The sequence below is a fragment of the Daphnia pulicaria genome, chromosome 8 (assembly GCF_021234035.1).
Source record: "Daphnia pulicaria isolate SC F1-1A chromosome 8, SC_F0-13Bv2, whole genome shotgun sequence".
Taxonomy (NCBI): domain Eukaryota; kingdom Metazoa; phylum Arthropoda; class Branchiopoda; order Diplostraca; family Daphniidae; genus Daphnia; species Daphnia pulicaria.
This window is the reverse complement of record NC_060920.1, coordinates 2,412,705-2,439,282: the sequence shown is the minus strand read 5'-3', so window position 1 is coordinate 2,439,282 and position 26,578 is coordinate 2,412,705. Positions and strand designations below refer to the sequence as shown.

The window sequence follows — 26,578 nt, the reverse complement described above, 5'->3', positions numbered from 1 at the left end:
AGGTGTCTGTTGTCATAGCCTACTCTATATAGGAAGCCGAAAGGAAGGATATCTCTCGCGTGTTGGAAAAGTGAAGCCTACTTTGCTCACCTTTCCTCCGATTTCGCATCTTCCAAGTGGACCCAGGGGGGCCATCTGGTGAGCGAAATAATGACACGCCCTCCGAAATTTCGAATGTTATGGTTTGGGGGGATTACCCTGTAATTTATGAACGCACCATTAATATGTTGCCGTGAGGGATTTCATGACAATGTTACATTGGAACGGTGGACATTATTGTTTAGTGAATGGCCCTTCGTAGCCATTTAACAATCATATCGATAGAAACGTAAACAAATCCGTGTTTTCAAATATCGCCACTAGACGATAAATTGGCTCCCGTGGGTCCACTTAGGGCGGAGCCAAATAAGAGGAAGGGAACCCAAATTGGCTTCCAAAAAAAGGCCAATCCTTTCGGCTTCCTATATAGAGTAGGCTATGCTGTTGTTAGGATTAAACAGCGTTGCCAGATAAACGCGTAGCAACGCAAGCGCCAATTTTAAAAGAGTCGAATAGACTCTTCAATCTTCAAACAAAACTACACAATCTAGAGGCTTGTATTTTTATAGAGGAGTTATATTCACAAGACATATTGAAATGAAATGCTGGAATTTGGAGGTGGCCCAGTTTGAAGGGATTCAGTTTGCGACAACTTAAAAAAAAGGCCGTCAACGCACGATGCGGTTGCTTTGTATCTCATTTGCTATTGAGATACAGAAATTTAAATATGACTACCTCTGAACTTTTTGTCCCCTGTTAAAAAAACCAAGAATAAAAATCTCATGAAATGAAAATTTCTTGAGAAATAGAACTAGACCAGTTTTCTTAAATTACATATTAGGGACCGGTTTGATTTCACTGATTCCGGAATTCACCCTAAAAACCAACATCTCCCAAAATTGGGAAAAATGGAGAGAAATACACAGGTTCTACTCAAGGACCTAATTTGTAATCGATTGTTACTAATTTATATTCGATTGTTTTCGGTATCAAAAGTCATTCATCAATCAAACCCAAAATTTATTATTGTTTGTATAAAAGCGATCGACAGTTTGGGCACAGCGGCGATAATCATATTTGTATTATAATGGACTAATGGAGCAGTTATACATCCTGCGTTGCGCATTCTCCGCAAATCCGCAAATTTCATTTGTGTCCAAGTTGGTCTCTGTCGCCATAGACAAAGACCACTGGTTTATGCTCTTCATAAGAAAATTAACATGGCCAACTGTCGCCAACATTCTTGCTACCCTTCCTCCGATTTTTCCAATCTTGGACTACTTGTCCTGCCCTCTAGTGTACGTTTTCATCTCTACACTCTGCTTACTTCTATTCAATTGCAATGATTCAATTGATTTCTCTGCTTTTGTAATTAGCAAATGTCAAAATTAAATACAATTTGACTTCTTAATAAAAATTTTTAAGGCAAAATTACCTAAAACCATTAAACGCCAGCAAAGAATTTTACCAAGACAGAAGGAAAACAATCTTCGTCTGCAAAACCCTTCGTAGCCTCGGTGCAGTACAGTACTTTGTCCGCTAGAGGCACTACAAGCACTCCAAGAACTCGGGGTCAGTAGGGATAGGGCTAAAAGGATAGCACATGCGAAACCAGTCTTCTTTATCTATGCTGTCGCCTACAGCGTCTTATGGGAAAACCAACTTCTCCTCGGTAAAAAAATTGTTTTCTATAAATTCTTTATCTTTAAAATCTTAATCTCTATTATTTAAATTTTTTGCGATTATTTGAACAGTATTTAATTTGAAAATAAGAATAAAAGAAACTAAAAAGAAAAAACAAAATTTAGTAAAAAAACGTGTGTTGCTTTATTTGCTTTAATGTAACTTGCTAATTTTTTGAATTTAGCTAATCTATAAATATTTCTCACACAAAAAAACGAAATATATATTTTTTTCAAATTAAATACTGTTCAAATAATCGCAAAAATTTAAATAATAGCGATTAAGATTTAACAAGCAATCTCCCATTCAACCGCACCGAAATACCCCTTTTTCCGGAGGTCGTTTTCGTATTGTAATCCGGAAAAGGACTCTAAAAATCCGGACTAGGTCTATTCTGCTCAGAGAACGGAATAAAGTCCGGATTTTTTATCTTGTTCGTTACAGAGATAATCGGGATTGAAAATCGTGAAATATCACGAAAACCCAAAGTCTCCCCCTCCGACTACATCGCTTTTAGCCGTATATTCGGCTTCTACAAAATAACTAATTGATTCAGAATGTAGCCCTTTCATCCCTCTTTCAGAATCCAAAAGGATTTTTAATAATTCCTTAAGATGTCCGAGATATCACGATTTTTGTGATACCCCCATTTCGACACATTTTTCAGTCATTTTATTCGGCGTTGCCGATTGCCGTATATGTGCTTTTCGCCCCCTTTTCTGTCCACTCCTTCACTTTTTCCCTGTTTCCTATGTATCAAGGCCTTGTATATCGATACGGATGGGACTTGATACATAGGAAACAATGGAAAAAGCGAAGGAGTGGGGGCAAAGTCACATATACGGCAATCGGCAACGCTGTTTGGATTTTTTCGCAGGATACTCTTGCTAATTTTTTGCATTTAGCTAATCTATAAACATTTCACACGCAAAAAAAAATATATATATTTTTTCCTATGTACATACATAGGATGTATACGGCACATCGTAATTACCTTCCTAATGACGTCGCATAGAGTAGATCATCTGTATGTCCTGTTAAGTTTATACATATTACATTAAAAACGTGTACAAATTGGTAGACCTACAGATACAAAAAAAATTTCTGGTATTTAAGAAAAAAAAAATCCAGAAGTATCTTTGTAGTCCATCTGAAATTCATAACAAAAATGAAAATAAGTGAATCAAAGAATAAAGTTATGAATCGAACACTTTATCCCATGCAGCCAGGACAATGGTTTTTTTTAAATTTTGCATTTTTTTAGTTTGTGTTTTTTAAATGCCTTTCTTTACCTCGCTCCAGTTGCAGAGCACTCTAAAATTCACGCAAGAATTTCTTTCCATGCTCTTTTACGCTATCAGCCTCTGTACTCCACCAACGTTTCGAACGAAACGAGCCTAAATGAAATAAACAATAAAACGCAGAAGTAGACTTTGACAAACGGATAATTCGGACGACAAAATGGATAATTATGGCTGTTTACCAACGCTTCACACTTTTTTTTTCGACAAAGAGCGCATTTTCGAATGCCACTAAATCTTCTAAGGTGCTAAGAGGCAACTCTTTCAAAGGATCCAATTCCTCTCTTGCTTCAGGGTGATATGGATAAATCCGGCAAGAAATTCGAGAAACTTGTCGTTGAATATTGTCAACGTTCTCATTTATTTCCTAAACAACCCATAGTACAGTGTCAGCAGGTACCTCACAGCGACAATTTTTTACACCAGACGGGCGTTGATTAATTAATCCTTCGGGGACACGTCGTACAGTAGTAATGACATTTGCAATTGAACCACGTTGACTACCGCTAGCAATAAGTTGTTCAACAGAAGGCCGTCGAAGAGATTTGCCAACCGGTAGAGCTTCCTTTCTTCCGCCTTCCTTAGCACAGCTACCACTTGAAACAGGTTTTTTGACACAGGAGAAAGAACAACAGGAATGCAACGAGGTAGGACTTGATTGACGTAACCCTTTCTAGTGTGGCTATAGTTCGGCTAGTAGATTGTTCACTCGGAGCATGTCGATTAGAAATGACGACGAATGTAGCTTGATGACCTATACTAGACTTGCTTCCACTATTGGTAGATTTTTCAATAGTAGAACGTCTATTAGAGCTCAGGTCATGAGATTCTCAAGAGACTTAAATAAAAAATTGTCAACATGTTCTTAGCTTCATGGCTCATGGAGCTAATGGCTGTTTAGTTGATAAGTAATTCATTATTGAAGTTTCAGTAGGAAAAAATTTTGAAGTGTCAGTTATTTAACTTTCAGAATACCGAGGTCACTTTAGTGCAGGATGCACGTATGTAAGAAAGAAAAAGGGTATTGTATTTCAAGGAAAATTGAAAATTAACAGAGGGATCACTCTGCGATCAAGACCCTAATAAGGGTGTGGGCAATATAATAAGCTCTTTGAAGCTCTTTTTTGTCGCTACATATAACGCCCAAAATATCCTCGGACTTTTGCCAAGGTGATTTAAGAACATAAGATAACGCGCCAAATACAACAACTGAAGCGAAAGAGCCCAACCCCCCAAAAAATATAGAAATTTGTGATAAATACCAACAGTAGAAACGAAAAAATTAGACACAACATAGGATTATGATAGCTGCTGTTTGGAAAAAAAACGGTATTCCGAAAAAACGGCTCCAAACACGAATATAACAAAGTTTTGCAAATAAACAATGTTCTGCTTGGTAAAGGAAACAAAAAACGGGACTGGCATTCCGGCAAAGAGGTTCCGAACACGGACTATGTTAATGGCGTTGTGGCGAGAGCTGCTTTATTCTGGAACATTGCTCTTTCCTCGTCTAAATACGTAAATGAAATAAATAGTAACAAACGGACAATACGGGCGGGTTGGGTGGGATTGAGGGTCTCAATCCGTTATTTCTACTATATTTCAAATTACCTTTCGGGATCGCAGACGCAGAGCAATCCCTCTGTTGAGGGTAACGAAATAATTGTTTTAGTTATGAGAATGACGAATTCATTTATTTTGAACATAAAGAACCATAATACATTCTATGGATACCGTTAATATGACAACAAAGGTGCTCTTGGGGGCGAGTAACATTTCTCGATTTAAATGCTTCAAAGTGATTTTTTTTTCGTCAACGACGTAATTGTAATCATAATCACAAAAAGGCGTAAGATCTATTGTAGAGGACGTTTTTTAAGACTCAGTTGATAACGTTCATATTGATTACATGCATTTAGTGTTTATTGGAACATACAAAAAATTATTGATTTGCTACTTCTACTGTCCTTTCGATAACATTAGACTAAGTCCTGCAAGTTTGGTTGCAATTTGATTTTTTTGTTGCTTTGCAAAAGGATATTCCTTGTGACTTTGCTAGGATTCCTATAGAGAAGTTCAGCACCTAACTGAGTGTAACTGATGGTTGGAAAGCAAACGAACTTCGTTTTGACCTTCTCTTTTTAAATATTTAAGAGTTTTTTAAGTAGAACTAGTTATCAAAACATGATGTTGCTACATGTTGCTATGCCACTTTTATTAGAGAATGATTCTTGTCAAAGTAAAGGCCAACTAATACTCCACTAGAATTATTTTTGTCCCGCAATTTGTTTCTTTTAATGTACACAGTCTATGTCATTTGGCAAGAGCTGTAACCGAAATTCTTGAAGAAACAAGTGCGTATCCGTTTGAAAATAAAATTCAAGTAGTTAAGAACTCTGTACATAATGGAAGAATAGACATGGAACAAGCTGTTTTTCGTGCTCAGGAAAAGAATGCAATTTGCAAGACTTTTGAAAACAAAATCAGGGGTAGCTGATGTGTCAATAAATCATTATTAAGCCACCGAGATATTTTTCGCTAATAACTTAATCGTGAACAGAATTTTGTTCAATTCTTTCGCTTTTTAAAATTCCTTTTAAAATTTTAAAGCACCCAAAATAAATTGTTACCATTCAAATTGGCAGATGTCGCCTTATATATAAATTTACGATAAGGCTTGCTGTTGTTATTTTCCTCAAAATTCACACTTTTTGTCGTGGATTTTTAAATTTCAACATGTTATTCTAGAGAGGCACAGTTTGTCAACTATGGTGCTGTCTTAATTTACTGCCGGTTTGAACAAAAGAGAAACCGATGTAGTGGATCACTCGATTCTCTTAAATAAGTGGAGATCCTATCCGACGATTAGTATCTGTAACTCTTTTTTAACTCGCAAATAAGTTACAAAAGTTCAGGCAGATAGCGAAAAAGAAGATGAACTCTCTTGGCATTAAGTTAACTAGGGGAGATATTGAAAACTTTTCTTTTAGTTCTAAATATGGGAAACAAAACTAAGTGGACACGGTGATGATCAAGACGACAATGAGGAAGACGGACAGCCTGACATCGACCATTCTTTTGAAGAAACTACATCTGACCAAGATCTCTGTGATGCTTAAGTCCCTTCAACAAGCTAATCTTCATGATTTCACTAACCATTTTAAAGATCCATTTTAAAATTTATTTTCCGTTGTACAATTAGTAGATGATGAAGGTAAATGCACGTTGTTAAAAAAAGAACATTCTGTTGGTTTTTAGAGGAGCAAACCAAAGATTAGTAGTCACCGTAATTTGCGAGTCTGTCAATTGATGTAATTTCCTGACTCTCGAAAATAACTGATAGTGGAATCAGTTAAAAAAAGACCGATTGTGCGAATCGGAGATTGGGGTCTATTTAAAACTCTTCCTGGTTCCCAAACAGGAATATTTATTCCTTCTAGGATGCGTTCGTCAGTTCCATTCTTGTATGGATAGCAAAAAATAGTCAATTTACGAATGGCGAAGCTCAAATGAGAAAAAAATGACGAAATAGGAGTGAACTGCATACATAACACATTTGAGGGACAAGTAAAAGGATCTAATAATAACATTTCTACGATTGGAGATAAAAATTGGCAGTTTTTTCATGGATTTCATCCCTGAAAACTTATAATTGCAGTTTACCTCTGCCAATCATCCCGTCCTGTCAAATGATTTCATATCCAGACAATGTTGTGTGTGATCCTTTTTTCCTTTTCCTGTCTCCTTTTTGTCAAAAGTGAAAATAATTCCAATTATATGATTTGTTGATATTGTTTAAATCTTAAGAAACACCAGCAAAAAAAAGAAATCAAAGAAAATTAGCGAACATGAGGAAACACCGGAAATGTCAGGAAAATTTGTTTCTGAATTTTACCATTTTTCGAAAATTGCACTTGCAAAAAAAGTGAGCAACCTCTCGGCCACGGCATTCAGAAAGGCTACATCATAGTTGGAAATCATAATTTCTGGCTCAAAGGGATTATTGATTTCTAGATCCACAATATTAATTTGCACAGGGACTTGTTCATAAAGGGCGGTGGTCTTTGCATTGATTAGTGCATATCCAACATGGAAACACTTGGGGTCTAAAATAAAAAATTATTATAGCATCAAAAGGTTAATGACTAATGAGTTATAAGCAATAAGACTTATAAGTTGTCAAAAGCAATAACGTGGAGGGTCATGAGTTTATAAAATAAATCTGGAGTTATTTGAAAAGTGGCATCAATGCCAATTCCTCTAAGTCATCAAAGAAGGTAAAATACCCGAGCTGATGAATATTAGCGCACTTTTATTCTCTAGTTGATACTGTGCCTCGGAAAAAACAACGCGTTTCCTGACAACCAATGCCCGAATAAAAAAATTAATCCTGAAAATAAAGAAAAGACTATATTAATTACCTGTTTTGAGGGAATTCGATAATCAAGTACCCCGCGTCAGCCACTAAAAGGGGTTTGGAGGTTTACGAGATCTGCGAATGAACTGTAGGCATGAACGAATTTTCATATATGGGACATCTCTTATATTCATCATAGGAAATAATCACATTTATAGACAAAATTAAGAGAGAAAAGGTTCTTCTGCTGTATCGGATACCTTTCTACTTCTTCATCATAAATTTCCTTTACATTCAAAGTTTCATTCAGCAATCTTGCTTTTGGTACCTGATGATTTTTGAATCTGAACTGGAGGATATCTGAAATTTTTTTATAGAAAATTGGTCGATTAATCGATTTTTATTTCTTCCAATCGAATGGATAATATTAAAAAAGCTAATCGATTATGCGTCGATTGGATAATTTTTCCTCTTATTACAATAGATTGATTAATTATCGATTATATTGAATCGATTATCAGGCAATCGAGTGGGAGTCCTAGTTACTACCCAGTCAACTATAAAAAGCTGTCTCGAAGAAACGAATTTTAGAATAAAGACTGGAATAAATGTGTATTGATATTTAGTCCACCCTCCGTTACTATCTATAACATATCGAAGTCTAGTAACCATAGAATGGGCCAGTTTTCTCCAGGAATTTGGATTGCCGCTATACCCATTCTAAATTGAATGCGCCCTTTCGAAAACCTCTTCCGAAGTTGGAGGTCGAAAAAAAATCAAAATCTTTAATAAATTATTAAAGATTCGGATTTTAATAATAATATTAATAAATATATCCCCAATACATTCTCTATCGGATTCCAATCCGCCCCTTTTGCTGGCCAGGGAAGTAACTCAATTGCTCCTTATTACACAAACCAATGTTTAATAACATTGGCTTCGTGGATGGAGGATTTATCCTGTATAAATTTAATGCGAAATTTGATATATTTATCAGCGTTCAGCTTTCCTTTAATACGGACGAAATCAGTGGTACCGCTGGCAGCAATCCATGCCCAAACAGGGACAATTTTTCTCCCACTTCGGTCTTGAACTTTTTTCTTCGAAACAACTTCTGTTACGACGATAGAAAAATCCGCATTCGTCAGATATGAAAGATGCTAATAGCAGAGAAACTAAATTAACTGACACAAAATAAATGTATTACCTTATATCCCATCCGCCCAATTAGCAATGAATTGTATTTTGTCTAATTTTCCCTTTTGTGATTTTTATGGACAGACACGCTCAATACTCAGGAGATCTCGGATATAAAAAGAGCATTAGAGGATGGATACATACGATAGATAAAAGAATCTGATTATATAAAAAGGACGTTCACAACAAGTGTCTGCTCCCCATTTTTTTTTGCTTAAAAACAGCTGAAATACAAAAGTCGAAACACAGTTATTTTTGAACAATTACGGACAATTATGGTGCTGCCGCTGCCATCACAAAACGTATCGTCCCAGAACTAGGCAAGAAGAAGAGGCGTTTTGGATTTCATTACCGTTAATTTGTTTACTGGTGGTTTTGTTGGTAATTTCCCAAGATTGGTTGGAAAGTCCCATTTCAGTCCTGTGAAATCAAAATCAGTGAACAATTTGATGTTTTCGTTTACAGTTCTGAATAAGACGAAAACCACACAGTCAAAAATTTTATTTCCTATCTGTAAATTGATTATACCGGAACTCTAGGAAATATTTAGGCTGTGACATCTATTTTGATGAATCTGATGTATCAAAGGAAACAAAAGTTGTCCAAAATGTGCATCCTTAAGAAAGGTGGAGATTAATTGATCTGCTATTACAAAACATTTCTGAGAGTAATGTTACGAAATTTGCTTCTCAAACTTATTTGTTGTCCAGCAACTTGTTAACTATATATTTTAAACAGTTTGTAAACAGCAGACTAAGTTGAAGATAGCAATATGAAACTTGAACATTTGAATCAAATAGAAACAATTTCTGACCCACAGAGTTATTTGACAAATTGCGATGAATTTTTATTGTAAAGCTTAAGAATTTCTGTCGTCTTGCTTCAGTTTTTTATTTCTATTTCGATCGCATTCTTCATTCAAAATAAAAAATAAATTTTATTTTATATCATAACGTTGCATCGATAGTTTGAATTTGGCCGTATTCATAAAAACACATTAATAAAGTAGTGCGACGTGCATAAATGATAATCGCTACTACAGTTTAAAATGAATAAATACCCAAAAAATCCAAGAAATTGGGTTGCCCAGCTGTTTCCATCATTTTTTTATTTTCATCATTTGTTTGTTACTTTGTTTTCATAATATTTTCCCACCTCCACGCTTAAGTATCAGATATTCATTATAAGTCGTTATAACGTAGCTCATAAATAAGACATAAATCAGTACGTAAAATCTAGCAAAATTGTTTTGTTTATGTTATATTGCCCTCTTTTATTTACTTTTTGTATTGGAGATTCTGTTGAAAAATATTACTCATTTTAATCATATCACGGGAGATGCTAATAATTGTCGATACAGTTCTTATTTGGATTTCTTAGCCAGCCACTTTTTTAAGACATTTTCCACTTTTGTACTGTAAAGAAAAATGTTTAATTTTTAGCGTAATAGAAATATATAATTGAGTTAAATTAAACTTACCTATTATCGCATCACATAAGTTGAGATATCTGGAAGAAATAGTAGTATCAGGTAGTATTCAGTATCATTTTCCAAATGTTGGCGTCACTCAGATCAAACGGCCGATAACAATTTGCAATGAGCTCCTTTTTCTAGAATTTCAAAATTAAGTCAATTAAAATTTTCTATGAGCACTGATACTAAAAAAAATCAATTGAAAAAATAGGGGAGACCTGGGCGAAATGGAACATTTTTGTTTGTCTCCCGTATTTGGATGATGTGGATGATGATGATATGTCAAATAATTCATACTCCTGTATTTTGAATACTGTTGCATTTGTAGGTGGCAACTTTTTAAGCATTACTTTGCATTCCATTGATAGTTTTTTGTCTTTTGATGATGATGCAGGTTGAATCTAAAATAGCCAGATGATTCACTGTCATATGGAAAGACAAGCTGAAAATTTGTCGAAGCAGCAGGTGATAACTGCGTCTGCTCGAGTCGCGCCTTCACGGCAGCACCGATTATCGGCTGTTGATTTTGTTCAATTTTTGTTGGGTTTGCTGAATCTATGACCAACATCTTTACCACCATTGTGTCCGTGAGTTATTCGTGATCACGAATCTGTGCAGTTCATCTAGTTTTGGCCACATTCTGTGCTTGTGTCTATGTTTTTGGCCTCTACCTGTGTTTTGTTTACATTTCACATGGAGCTATTCACACTGCCTCAGGCATTATTACGCCATGCCATCATCTCGGTCTGTTCCCACATCCCTGCCAGACTTCCACCGATATACTTCCATCGTCTACGAATGCTTGGGATTGCTTCTTCTCCTAGATCAAGACGCAGCTATAGAGGTGGTAGGGCCGCCATGCGTTCCCGGGCTGCTAAGTGTTATTTAAATTGTGGTCTAGCCAATACTCGTTCACTAGGCAACAGCTGTGCTCTCGTCGAGGATCACATTGTTTACAACAATCTTGACGTATTTGTCATAACTGAAACCTGGTTGACGAGTGTGGACGGCGATGATATCCTTCGTGCTGCCTGTCCAGCTGGCTATTCTGCTCTTCACATCCCCAGGATTGGAAGGAGAGGTGGTGGAGTCGCGCTCATCTACTGCAGCTCTATTGTGCTAAAGAAGATCACGCTCGTCCATGTTCCTGTATCCTTCGAGTACCTGGCAGTAGCTCTTACTGTTAACTCGTCTCTTATTACGCTTGTGGTTGTATACCGCCCTCCTGCCTCCAACTTTGGATTATTTATTGAAGAATTCTCCACCCTTCTTGAAATCCTGTCCACCTACCCAGGGCGTATCCTGATCGTGGGTGACTTCAATATTCACGTTGATGATCCATTAAATCCTGCGGCTGCTAAATTCTAGTGCCTCATCGAGTCGTTCGACCTGCTTCAGCACGTTTCCGGCTCTACTCACGCCAGCGGCCACACTCTTGACCTGGTGCTCTCTCTTTCGTCAGATGATTCTGTTGCAGACTGCTACACGTCTGACCCGCTGAGTGACCACTCTGTGGTCCATTGGGTGGTGAGAGCCCACCGACCATTTCGCCCGTTTAAACCTGTGTCATTCAGGAAGCTGAAGTCGATTGACATGGATAGCTTCACCGCTGACATTCTCGATCTTCCACTGTTTCAAGCACCATCTGACGATCTTGAGGGCTTACTTCTGCAGTATAATACTGGTCTTGCTACTGTCCTTGATGCACACGCCCCGATGGTCTACAGATCTTTCGCCGTTCGTCCTGATAATCCTTGGTGCTCGGAGGAGATTTTGGCTGCTCGGAGGAGACTGAGGCGCTTGGAGAGACTATGGCGTAGGACAGGTCTCCACGTGCATTATGAAATGTTCAACGATGCCTGTCTGTCGCGAAACAAGTTGTTTCATGAGGCTAAATCTACCTTTTTGGTCTCTAGAATCAATGAAAATCTAGAGAAGAAGTCCCTCTTCAAAGTCGTTGATTCTTTTCTGATCAAGAAGCCCCAGTTGGCCCTGCCCAACCATGACTCACTTCCAGAACTGGCGGAACGTTTCAGTGCGTTCTTCACCGAAAAGGTGAACAACATTCGCGTCGCGCTGGAAGTTTTGACCTGCAATGTGGTACGTGACTTTGCACCTTATCGGGGCAACTCTTTCTCGGTGTTTAAGCCTGTGAGTGTCAGTGAGATCCTGGTTCTCATCAAGTCGTGCCCATGTAAATCTTCATTGCGTGACCCCATGCCATCATTTCTCGTCAAGGCCGCGGCTGATTTGCTTGCTCCTCCAATTGCTGCCCTAATCAATCGTTCCCTTGAGCTGGGCATCTTCCCTGCTGAGATGAAACTGGCTTTCATCTCTCCTCTGCTGAAGAAACTTGGGCTTGATCCTGATGTTCTGGGCAATTATCGCCCAGTTTCTGCCCTTTCGTTTATTTCGAAGCTTCTCGAGCGTGTGGTGGCCAAGCAGCTCATTGAACACCTGGAGACTCAGTCTCTCTATGTGCCAGTGCAGTCTGCCTATCGCTCATTTCACTCGACCGAGACTGCCCTTCTCAAGGTTCTCAACGACATTCTTTCATCTATTGATCATGGCGATTCCGTCATCTTGGCGCTTCTCGACCAAAGTGCCGCCTTCGACCTCATTGATCACGAGATCCTCTTGAATCGCCTCTCCACTCAATTTGGAGTAACTGGTGTTTCGCTGTGTTGGTTTGAATCGTACCTTTCAGGCAGGTTGCAGTCTGTTTGCATTAAAGGTGTGTGTTCTTCACCTGTCCCTCTTCAATACGGTGTACCACAGGGATCCGTTCTTGGACCGGTTCTCTTCACACTGTACATCAGTCATTTACACGAGATCGCAAATAGTTTCAACCTGTCTGATCACTACTATGCTGATGATGTCCAGCTCTACCAGTCATTTCGAGCAAATGAACAAAACGTGGTCTACTCAACGCTATCTGCTGCCATTTCTGAGATTAAGTGTTGGCTATCGCAAAATTTTCTTAAACTAAACGAGGAGAAGTCGGATAATATTCTTCTTTCCTCGGCAAGCTCCAAACATCCACCTGAGGGCACCTCACTTGACTTTGGCGGCGCCCTCGTCCCAATCTCCGATTGTGTTCGTGACCTGGGAGTTATCTTTGATCCTCATCTTACGATGGCCCCACACATTCGTTCATCATGTAAGAAGGCGTACTTCCATCTCCGCAGAATCGCTCGAATTAGGAAATTCTTGCCACGCCTAGCAGTCAAGCAGCTCGTCCATGCTTTCGTAATCTCTCAGCTTGACTATGGCAACTGCTTGCTGGTCTTCCTGACGTTCATCTTGACGGGCTACGCCGTCTACAGAACTCTGCTGCGCGACTGATCACCGGGGCAAGGAAGTTCGAGAGCATCACCCTCCACTTACGCTCTCTTCACTGGCTGCCGATTCGTCAGCGCATCGATTTCAAGATCGCAGTTCTGGTTCATCGTTGTTTACATGGTTCTGCTCCTTCTTATCTGGCTGAACTGATAATTCCATATTGCCGCCTCGTGCTCTTAGGTCTGCCTTCCTCTACCAACTGTCTGTTCCAGCTTCTCGCTTAAAATCATATGGTAACCGTGCGTTCTCGGTGTTTGCTCCTCGACTATGGAATTCCCTCCCTCTCTCTATCCGCTCTGCTCAGTCCCTTGGACAATTTTGGTCACTTTTAAAAACCCACTTGTTCAGTACTGCATTTTCAAATTGAACTCTTCTATATCTAGTCTTGAGCCCACCCTACTAACACAGCGATGTACCATGGATATGACTGAAGCGTACTCCCAAGGATAAGGGAGATACAAACAGCATATCCATGGAATGCTTCATGTTTATCCTTATTTCCCCTTCCCCGCACGTACCATTTGTATGTCCCTTGAATATACCGGTTTGTGTATACACAGTATCCTTAAATAACATCCATCTTTGGATATGATTTCTGTCAGAAATTTTAAGATAAAAGTCTACCCTGAGACTTGAACTACTGACCTTCAATTCCGTAGCTCACCTCTCTAACCATTTGACCAACTGTTCGTACAATTTGTGAACAAACGTTTGGGAGTAATGGAAATTGAGATATTTTTTACCTTTTTCGTCCACTGTGTACCTAATATGGTTATACTGTGATGCACATTCTGTGTATATACCAAATGGTATCACAACAAAATCATACCCCCGAGTATATTACTTTGATGTACAATCAGTATGTTAATGAATATACGCTGGTGGATCTACGATGAATATTCTTTATTTGATCCCATCCTGGATCCGAATAAATTTATACCTACGCTATACTACCGCCCCACAATTGCGACCTGGATCTATCCATCCCATATTTATCTACATCTTACATAAAGAGGATGGGCCGTGTTAGTAGGGCACAGCGCCTTTGAACAATTTTTGTAAAGGGCGCTATATTAAATTCAATACATTATTACATTATTATTATTAACGAAGTAGACGGTTTGGCCATGAGAGATAAGGGATGATTGAATGGGGGCGGAGACAATGGCGGAGAACGAGCAGAAGGGGATCCTGGATGATTTACTAAGGAGCCTTCCTCTCTAGCCTCTCTATATTTCCTGTCTCTTTTCTTTCACCTTTTTTTCTTTTCCTTTCCTTGTCTTTCTCGAGATAACTTTTTTTTTCTTTCTTCCTTTTGATTTCTATGAATTAAAACCAATCGTTAGTTTCGGTATCATCGTCAGCGAGAGAAAAATAATTTGAATACTTTTTTATCAACATCGTTTTCGTATGATCGCCCGTCATTCTCTTCTAGATTCCAGTATTCTTTTGTTTCACCTGTAGGTCTTTTTTTCTCAAAACTTTGTCCGTATTTCTTTTTCACATATTTTCTAAACAAAACAGTTGAAATATTTAGTGTTGGAACCGAAGACAGAATCAAAAGAAATAAATTATTGTCATGTAATTATTTTGTTCTTTTTACTTTTCCTTGCGAGCCACACTCCCTTTTTTTTTACAAAGTTTCATCCCTTTTCCTGATAAAAATAAATGTCAAATAGCTGAAGTGCATTTGATTCTATAGATAATTCTACCTTGAACCTTGTCCCAGTGATGTTCCCATAAATGTTGAGTAAGCGTACCATCTTCCCCTTTGCAGTAGTCTGCTTGTCAAAAAAATTGTGTGCTGCGTTCCGCGTATACCCACGACACGCCATAAGAAGCTTTTTCTGTAAATAGTTTGGGAGGATTTCTTATAACTAATTCAAATATTTCATTTTAATTAAACATTTTAAACTTTTGCAAATGTTTTTCAAATAATTTGGCGTTTGGAAACTGGGTCCTAGAAGTTTTTTTCTCAATCGGTTTTATTCCCTATACGAGACCTACGGGAATTTCCACTTTGCAATCTAAGCTTGTAAATCCAAAGCTTTTATTTAAAAATCATTTTAAAAAGTTTGTTTTTTCATTTACAAGAAATATTTGAGCTGTTGTAAGGAATCTAAAGATATTTAAGATTCTCTTTTTAGATAAGAAAACGCTACTTTTTGGGATAGTTTGTTCTTTACATTGGCCCACATCGATAAGCCACAGCAAAACCACATGGCAGCAAACAATCAGGATTATAATTTCAGAAAAACTACAGAATGTTTGAAATAAAAATCTGTACTATTGGATTCGTATGTGGTGTGTGTATGACAGCAATAGCGGTGTTCGCTTTTTTTTAAAGAATAAGTCCTAAGAATAATAAGTTCTAAGTCGTAAGAATAAGTCCGTAATGGTGTGTGCAACTGAAGTACGTCGACTACCACTAGCAATAGTTTGTTCAACAGAAGGACGTCGCAGAGATTTGCCAACCAGTAGAGCTTATTTCTTCCACTTTCCTTAGCTCAGCTTCCTCTTGAATTAGGTTGTTTGACAGTAATAAGAACACCAGGATTGCAACGAGGTAGGGCTGGATTGACGTAAACTTTTCTAGTGTTGCTAGAAACTTTTAACTTTTAACCTGCAGACAATCGTTCACTTGGAGCATGTGGATTAGAATTGACGACGGTCGTAGCTTTAAAAATTACCTTTACTAGAATTGCTTCCACTACTGGTAGGTTTTTCAACAGTAGAACGTCGACATTACTGCTTTAGTGTGAAGGTTACTCATTAAACATATTTCATTCCCCTTCGTGAAACCAAGAAATTGTTATCTCAATAAGCCGCTGTGATGTTAACTTCTGCCTTTGTGTAATCTTAAAAAAATTAATATGCGATATGTTTTAGTGGAACAATATAATCATGAAAAATTTATGCACTTTACGGATTATTTATTCGAAAATTGTAACGGTAAGCAGCAAAGGACAATACTGCATTTTAATTTTTTAAATATTGATTTAGTTCACTACAAATGAAATAAATTGACCCCTTTCACAAACTGGAAAGGAATTTTATGTTCACTCTTGTACGTGAACTCTTCACGCACTGAGGGCAGCAATAGGGAGGACATATACACTCTCTGTGAGTAAACATTGTTCATGAACGGAGAGTTATTGTTCACTGTATGTTAAAGAACTGTGGTAAATTTTTCTATTGGGGTTGCCATCTGCCATCTCTAACAAACCAACTATGGCTACCGCTACCCCTTTGTATTTTTATAAAAGTAAATTTAATTATACAGAAAAAAGATTGTAACAGTGGTAAGAACATTTATTATTTTTTTGTCGATGCATATCCAGCAACAAGATGAAATCTGGGATACAGCTCAGTACTCTTCATTTTTAAAGCTTCGAATCCCAGGTTGTAGCAATATTCTATCAAACATATCTTTGACACAATAATCGAATATTTTAAAATTATTTTATTTTATTTTTCAAAGCCAGTTCTAATTCTATACCTATTCTATTCTGTTGTATAGGTAGGCCTATGTCGGCATTCTCTCAGTCTACAAACTGAGTTGTTTTACGGAAGCTAAATATATGAAGGTGAAGTGTTCCTAGTACTTAATATGTTGAACATACTTTCTCTTTATCGCTTAGTCTAATTGTGTAATCCATAAGGGTTGTCGAAAAGGGTGTCAGTAGTGTAGGCGATTATCATATCTGAATATTTTAAAATCTCGTTTCACCCAAAATATCCATGAAAAGCCGTCACGACTCCTCATCGTGGATAAACTTAAAAATAGATCAACTATAGTTGATCTCATAGGCAGAATATGTTATTGTATATCATGTATTATGTATCAGGGAAAAGGCAGAAAATCAATGGGTGACAAAAATTTAGTCTCACCGACTGTTATAAATTCTAACCAATCGGAAGGAAAGTTTATTTTTTAAAATTGTTATTCACTAGGACCTCAATGGCAGAATGGATAACGCATCGGAGCAAGACAGAAGTGAATCACTAACTTGTACCATGGACATTTCATCAGACCATTATCGAGCGGAAGTGGATCAAATCTATCAATATGTGTATCAACAGTATTAAATTTGAAAAAAATCTATATAATTCGTTTTTTTGAGTGAGAAATGTTTATAGATTAGCTAAATGCAAAAAATTAGCAAGTACATTAAATCAAATAAATCAACACTCGTTTTCTACTAATTTTGTTGGTTTTTCTCTTTAGTTTCTTATATTCTTATTATAAGTTATAAAAGGAACAACAATGAAAACATCGGTCTACATAAATTTAAAAAAATAAACATGTAAGTATCTCATAGGCAGAATATGTTATTATGTATCATGTAGGGGAGAGCGGGATTGGATGGGACAGGGGTTGGATGGGGCAGAGGGGTTAACCCATAGAAGTAATGGTTGGAAATTTAAAAAAAATTGTGAGCATATTTTTTGTATAGTAGCTATAGGCAATATGACTGTTGGGTCAATTTGATGGCCATTTCATACCACAAAAAAGTGAAACCTTTGAGAGATTTAAGTTTGTGTCGAGGAAACAGGCTCTGGATGAAACTTTTGACAAATATTTGCTAGCCCTCAAGGGATTGATTTCAACGTGCAACTACGATACTCAACGTGACTCTTTGTTGAGAGATCAGATAGTTTTTGGCATCTTTGATAACGATGCTCGCGAACAATTGCTGTCTCAGGCGACATTGGACCCGAAAAAAACCGTAGAAATTTGTCATGCCCGTAAGTCAGCACACAAGCATGCTGCTCAAATGCAGTCTGTGTCGGAAGCCGGCCAAAGACAAATGTTTATAAACCTCGTTGAGTGCTTCCAAAGGTTCGTCGAGTTCATCGAAGTGGAACAATGGCAAGGATAGTGGTTTCATAACATCTTGTCGTTTTTGTGGTGGACAACACCCTCTTGGAAAGTGCATATGGAAAGACGTGTGCAAAATGTGGAGCTTCTTATCATTTTGCCAAAGTCTGTGAGAAGTCAGCACAGCAGCAGTCTCAGCAGGGATCGTATAAATGATTTGACAACCCCCCCCCCCCCCCCCCAGAACGATCAGCACCACACTAATCAGACAAAAAATTGTTCATCACTGCATACGGATTCTGAGTTAAATACGGAAGAATTTATTATTTCGTCAATTGGCATTGCAAGAGATGATTCCAGGTATGTGATTATACATATAGATGACTCCCCAGTGAAATTCAAAGTGGACACAGGGGCTCAATGTAACGTGTTGCCGAAACAAATTTTTGACAAAGTTGTAAAAACTCTAAACTTGCAAGCTGGTCCTAGAGTCACAGCTTACAATCGTCAGCCAGTGAGTGTAGTGGGACAACAACAACTTGGTCTATGGACAAACTGTGATAGTGAAGACAGATCACAAGCCTTTGTTAGGTACAGTGAATAAAGCAATCGCGCTGTGCAGTCCGAGAATACAGCGAATGCGACTGTTATTGCAAACGTATGAATTCAACCTTGTATACAAACCTGAAAAATAATTGCACATTGCAGATGCCCTCAGTAGAGCACCGGAAGAGCGACAGTTTGTAGACGATAGTTCACAGTTTAGTGACGAAAATGTCAACATGTTGGTTTTTCAACAGTTTTAGTGCCAACATCGCACGAGAAGTTCATTGCAGCAACCTTACAGGATCTGACATTACAAGCAGTGTTGGCGTACGTTCGTTATGGCTGGCCCGAACATCGCTAGACTTGTAGCCCGGCAACAAAACTGTTCTGGCAACATCGAAGTGACTTTAGGGAGTGCGAACGGTCTTCTCCTAAAAGGGGAGCAAATTGTCGTTCCTGTGTCGTTGCAGTCAGATGTCCTTCGTCAAATTCATGCCGGACACATTGGTATCTCTAAGTGCATTGAAAGAGCCAAATGAACTGTTTATTGGCCCAGTTATGTTGATCATATCACCAATATGGTAGAAGGTTGTGATGTTTGTCAACTACACAGGCATCAAAATCCAGCGAAGCCGTCCTTTCCGGTCCCGATTCCGGATTATCCGTTTCAAAAGGTATCCGCTGATTTGTATGAAATCGCCGGAGTTCATTATCTCCTGGCATTGGATTATTTCAGCAAGTGGCCTTGTGCAGTGGTTCTAAAGATCATCACTAGTGCGTCAGTTATTGCGGAACTAACGAGATTCTTTATTGATTTTGGGATTCCTGAACAACTTGTATCAGACAATGGAAAACAATTTGAGTCTGCACAGTTTCGTCAATTTTGTCATCGCTTCAATATTCGTCAAACAACGTCCAGTCCTGAATATCCGCGGTCGAATGGCCTGGTGGAGCTTACGGTTCAGACTGTAAAAGAGTCCGTCATCAAATCGCAAAGTGACGGAAAAACCTTGTTGGATACCATACAAGTCTTACGTTCAACTCCCCTTGGGAATGGTTTGCCTACTCCAGCTGTGATATAACAAAGAAGAAATCTTCGTGGTGGACTATTATTCACGTCACAAAAGTTGCAAACCAAACACATTAGTGACTCATTTGTGAAAGAAAAATTACAAAGTCGCCAAGCAACTCAGTTCTTCAATTCGGCTGGTCGGAAAACATGTCTCGCTCCCTTATTTGTGGGAGTTCCGGTTCGTGTTCGAATGTCACACAAGTGGATTCCTGGCATCGTTAAGTCAGTTTGCCCTGAACCTAATTCTTATGTGGTCCTTACTGACTGTGGTCGCCTGTTTCGAAGAAACAGACAGGCAATCAACGTGGACAAGTTTCGTTGTCGTCAGCTGTTGCAGCAGGAACCAGTCGTCTGTCTACGCTCAACTCCTGCTGAGGCTGCAAATCCCGTTCCTATACGGAAGTCACTCAACTTTTTAGAGGAGTGGCAATCGGCTCTGCGGATTCTTTCTCAACCACCCCCATCGCATCCTGCAGCGGTGGCAATTGGCGTTGCGGAGACTGATGACCCGGAAGATTTTATGGAGGCATTCCATGGCTTTGAAGAATTGGAGCTGAATCATCAACCGGAGCGTCGAAGGGGTCGTCCTAAAACTTGGTCGACTCATCACTCCCGTAAATCTAGTGCTCGTCCTCTTGAATATCGCTCGCTATCGGCCGGTCGTCCTCATCGGCTGGTAACTCGTTCGGGTCGATCTTATGGTGTATATTCTCTATGATTGTTTATCACAGATTGTACTGTTCGAATAATCAACACTGTCTTGTCTCAAATAATTGTTTATGGAAATTGTCACTGATATTGTGTTGTTGATTCATGAGAGTCATCGGTAACCGATATGTTCGTGTATTGTCTTAATTGTCAACAGTGTGGTTGTTCGTTATCTTAATTGTTGTTCGATCCTTTAAAGAAAGGAAGATGTTGCATAGTAACTATAGGCATCACTAGAGGGCTCACTGGTACTCTTGGTGATAAGCAGACTTAAGTTACTGGACTGAGCATCTTAAGTGTTAAGACTCAATTACTACAATATGCATCACACATATATTAATACGGGGCTGAAAGGAATTTTTTCTGTCATTAGAGAACTTACATAAAACCCCTCTGTCCCATCCAACCCCTGTCCCATCCAACCCCGCTCTCCCCTATTATGTTTCAGGGAAAACCCAGAAAATCAATGGGTGACAAAAATTTATTCTAACCGACTGTTATAAATTTTAATGAATCGGAAGGAAATTTTAGTTTTTAAAATTGGTATTACTAGGACCTCAATGGCAGAATGGATAACGCATCGGAACAAGACAGAAATGAATAACTAACTTGTACCATGGACATTTCATCAGACCATCATCGAACGGAAGTGGATCTAATCTAGGAATAGGTATATCTTCTTTAAATCCTTATCTCTATTATTTAAATTTTTTCGATTATTGGAACAGTATTTAAAAAGAAAAATATATATAATTCTTTTTTTGCGTGAGAAATGTTTATAGATTAGCTAAATGCAGAAAATTAACAAGTACATTAAAGCATATCCCATAGAAGTAATAGTTGGAAATTTTAAAAAAATTGTGAGCGTATGCATCATACACATATTAATACGGGGCTAAAAGGAATTTTTCCTGTCATTAGAGAAACTTACATAAAACCCCTCTGTGCCATCCAACCCCTGTCCCATCCAACCCCGCTTTCCCCTGTGATGTATCAGAGAAAAGCCATAAAATCAATGGGTGAAAAAAATTTAGTGTCCCTGACTGTTATAAATTTTAATCAATCGGAAGGAAAGTTAAGTTTTTGAAATTGGTATTCACTAGGAACTCAATGGCAGAATGGATAACACATCGGAACAAGACAGAAGTGAATTACTAAATTGTACCATGGACATTTCATCAGACCATCATCGAATGGAAGTGTATCTAATCTAGCAATATGTATATCTTCTTTAAATCTTAATCTCTATTATTTAAATTTTTGCGATTATTTGAACAGTATTTAATAAGAAAAATATTTATAATTCTTTTTTTGAGTGAGAAATGTTTATAGATTAGCTAAATGCAGAAAATTAGCAAGTACAAAAAAAGCAAATAAATCAACACTCTTTTTTTACTAATTTTGTTTGTTTTTTCTTTTTAGTTTCTTATATTCTTATTATAAGTTAAAAGAGGAACAACAATGAAAACATCGGTCAACAGAAATTTAAAAAAAATAATCATGTAAGTATCTCATAGGCAGAATATGTTATTATGTATCATGTAGGGGAAAGCGGGGTTGGATGGGACAGGGGTTGGATGGGACAGAGGGGTTATCCCATAGAAGTAATAGTTGCAAATTTAAAACAAATTGTGAGCTTATGCATCACACACATATTAATACGGGGCTAAAAGGAATTTTTCGTGTCATTAGAGGAACTTACATAAAAGCCCTCTGTGCCAGCCAACCCCTGTCCCATCCAACCCCGCTCTCCCCTGTGATGTATCAGGGAAAAGCCAGAAAATAAATGGGTGAAAAAAATTTAGTGTCCCTGACTGTTATAAATTTTAATCAATCGGAAGGAAAGTTAAGTTTTTGAAATTGGTATTCACTAGGAACTCAATGGCAGAATGGATAACGCATCGGAACAAGACAGAAGTGAATCACTAACTTGTACCATGGACATTTCATCAGACCATCATCGAACGCAAGTGGATCTAATCTAGCAATATGTATATCTTCTTTAAATCTTAACCTCTATTATTTAAATTTTTGCTATTATTTGAACAGTATTTAATAAGAAAAATATTTATAATTCTTTTTTTGAGTGAGAAATGTTTATAGATTAGCTAAATGCAGAAAATTAGCAAGTACAAAAAAAGCAAATAAATCAACACTCTTTTTTTACTAATTTTGTTTGTTTTTCTTTTTAGTTTCTTATATTCTTATTATAAGTTAAAAGAGGAACAACAATGAAAACATCGGTCAACATAAATTTAAAAAAAATAATCATGTAAGTATCTCATAGGCAGAATATGTTATTATGTATCATGTAGGGGAAAGCGGGGTTGGATGGGACAGGGGTTGGATGGGACAGAGGGGTTATCCCATAGAAGTAATAGTTGCAAATTTAAAACAAATTGTGAGCTTATGCATCACACACATATTAATACGGGGCTAAAAGGAATTTTTCGTGTCATTAGAGGAACTTACATAAAAGCCCTCTGTGCCAGCCAACCCCTGTCCCATCCAACCCCGCTCTCCCCTGTGATGTATCAGGGAAAAGCCAGAAAATAAATGGGTGAAAAAAATTTAGTGTCCCTGACTGTTATAAATTTTAATCAATCGGAAGGAAGGTTAAGTTTTTGAAATTGGTATTCACTAGGAACTCAATGGCAGAATGGATAACGCATCGGAACAAGACAGAAGTGAATCACTAACTTGTACCATGGACATTTCATCAGACCATCATCGAACAGAAGTGGATCTTATCTAGCAATATCTTCTTTAAATCTTAATCTCTATTATTTAAATTTTTGCTATTATTTGAACAGTATTAAATAAGAAAAATATATATAATTCGTTTTTTTGCGTGAGAAATGTTTATAGATTAGCTAAATGCAGAAAATTAGCAAGTACACTCACTTCCATAAATAACTTTACAGGCGAAAGCGCAAAACAACGCACCTGTGTTGGCTACAGTGGTGTACAGCCTTTGTTGTTTGTAATCGAGAGGGAAGGGTTAGATTTTTCTCAATGTAAGAAAAGAGAATTTTGGTTAAAGCCAACATTGGTGCGTTGTTTCGCGCTTTTGCCTGTAAAGTTATTTATGGAAGTGAGTGTACATAAAAGCAAATAAATCAACACTCTTTTTTTAATAATTTTGTTTTTTTTTTCTTTTTAGTTTCTTTTATTCTTATTATAAGTTAAAAGAGGAACAACAATGAAAACATCGGTCAACATAAATTTAAAAAAAAATAATCATGTAAGTATCTCATAGGCAGAATATGTTATTATGTATCATGTAGGGGAAAGCGGGGTTGGATGTGACAGGGGTTGGATGGGACAGGGGTTGGATGGGACAGAGGGGTTATCCCATAGAAGTAATAGTTGCAAATTTAAAACAAATTGTGAGCTTATGCATCACACACATATTAATACGGGGCTAAAAGGAATTTTTCGTGTCATTAGAGGAACTTACATAAAAGCCCTCTGTGCCAGCCAACCCCTGTCCCATCCAACCCTGCTCTCTTCTGTGATGTATCAGGGAAAAGCCAGAAAATCAATGGGTGACAAAAATTTAGTGTCAAGAAGTGTTATAAATTTTAATCAATCGGAAGGAAAGTTAAGTTTTTGAAATTGGTATTCACTAGGAACTCAATGGCAGAATGGATAACGCATCGGAACAAGACAGAAGTGAATCACTAACTTGTACCATGGACATTTCATCAGACCATCATCGAACGCAAGTGGATCTAATCTAGCAATATGTATATCTTCTTTAAATCTTAACCTCTATTATTTAAATTTTTGCTATTATTTGAACAGTATTTAATAAGAAAAATATATATAATTCTTTTCTTGAGTGAGAAATGTTTATAGATTAGCTAAATGCAGAAAATTAGCAAGTACAAAAAAAGCAAATAAATCAACACTCTTTTTTTACTAATTTTGTTTGTTTTTTCTTTTTAGTTTCTTATATTCTTATTATAAGTTAAAAGTGGAACAACAATGAAAACATCGGTTAACATAAATTTTAAAAAAATAATCATGTAAGTATCTCATAGGCAGAATATGTTATTATGTATCATGTAGGGGAAAGCGGGGTTGGATGGGACAGGGGTTGGATGGGACAGGGGTTGGATGGGACAGAGGGGTTATCCCATAGAAGTAATAGTTGGAAATTTAAAAAAAATTGTGAGCGTATGCATCATACACATATTAATACGGGGCTAAAAGGAATTTTTCCTGTCATTAGAGGAACTTACATAAAACCCCTCTGTGCCATCCAACCCCTGTCCCATCCAACCCCGCTCTCCCCTGTGATGTATCAGGGAAAAGCCATAAAATCAATGGGTGAAAAAAATTTAGTGTCCCTGACTGTTATAAATTTTAATCAATCGGAAGGAAAGTTAAGTTTTTGAAATTGGTATTCACTAGGAACTCAATGGCAGAATGGATAACGCATCGGAACAAGACAGAAGTGAATCACTAACTTGTACCATGGACATTTCATCAGACCATCATCGAACGGAAGTGGATCTTATCTAGCAATATCTTCTTTAAATCTTAATCTCTATTATTTAAATTTTTGTGATTATTTGAACAGTATTAAATAAGAAAAATATATATAATTCGTTTTTTTGCCTGAGAAATGTTTATAGATTAGCTAATTGCAGAAAATTAGCAAGTACATAAAAGCAAATAAATCAACACTCTTTTTTTAATAATTTTGTTTGTTTTTTCTTTTTAGTTTCTTTTATTCTTATTATAAGTTAAAAGAGGAACAACAATGAAAACATCGGTCAACATAAATTTTAAAAAAAATAATCATGTAAGTATCTCATAGGCAGAATATGTTATTATGTATCATGTAGGGGAAAGCGGGATTGGATGGGACAGGGGTTGGATGGGACAGGGGTTGGATGGGACAGAGGGGTTATCCCATAGAAGTAATAGTTGGAAATTTAAAAAAAAATTGAGCTTATGTATCACACACATATTATTAATACGGGGCTAAAAGGAATTTTTCCTTTCATTAGAGGAACTTACATATAACCCCTCTGTCCTATCCAACCCCTTTCCCATCCAACCCCGCTCTCCCCTGTGATGTATCAGGGAAAAGCCAGAAAATCAATGGGTGGAAAAAATTTAGTTTCCCCGACTGTTATAAATTTTAATCAATCGGAAGGAAAGTTAAGTTTTTGAAATTGGTATTCACTAGGAACTCAATGGCAGAATGGATAACGCATCGGAACAAGACAGAAGTGAATCACTAACTTGTACCATGGACATTTCATCAGACCATCATCGAACGGAAGTGGATCTAATCTAGGAATATGTATATCTTCGTAATATGTATATCTTCTTTAAGTCTTTATCTCTATTATATAAATTTTTGCGATTATTTGAACAGTATTTAATAAGAAAAATACATATAATTCGTTTTTTTTGCGTGAGAAATGTTTATAGATTAGCTAAATGCAGAAAATTAGCAAGTACATTAAAGCAAATAAATCAACACTCTTTTTTTACTAATTTTGTTTGTTTTTTCTTTTTAGTTTCTTATAGTCTTATTATAAGTTAAAAGAGGAACAACAATGAAAACATCGGTCAACATAAATTTTAAAAAAATAATCATGTAAGTATCTCATAGGCAGAATATGTTATTATGTATCATGTAGGGGAAAGCCTTGTTGGATGTGACAGGGGTTGGATGGGACAGGGGTTGGATGGGACAGGGGTTGGATGGGACAGAGGGGTTATCCCATAGAAGTAATAGTTGGAAATTTTAAAAAAAATTGAACTTTTGTATCACATACATATTATTAATACGGGGCTAAAAGGAATTTTTCCTGTCATTAGAGGAACTTACATATAACCCCTCTGTCCTATCTAACCCCTGTCCCATCCAACCCCGCTCTCCCCTGTCATGTATCAGGGAAAAGCCAGAAAATCAATGGGTGGAAAAAATTTAGTGTCCCCGACTGTTATAAATTTTAATCAATCGGAAGGAAAGTTAAGTTTTTGAAATTGGTATTCACTAGGAACTCAATGG

The 26,578-nt window shown here is 37.3% G+C and overlaps 1 long non-coding RNA gene across 1 annotated transcript; it reads right to left on the bottom strand.

The window, feature by feature from the left end:
- Positions 1 to 18: 18 nt before the first annotated feature.
- On the bottom strand, positions 19 to 25,527 carry LOC124312587. The gene is made up of 3 exons (XR_006910581.1): positions 25,516 to 25,527; positions 16,465 to 16,469; positions 19 to 480 (listed from the first exon to the last, which is right to left on the bottom strand). It is a non-coding gene; the product is annotated as an uncharacterized LOC124312587 (long non-coding RNA).
- Between the last annotated feature and the right edge of the window lie 1,051 nt (positions 25,528 to 26,578).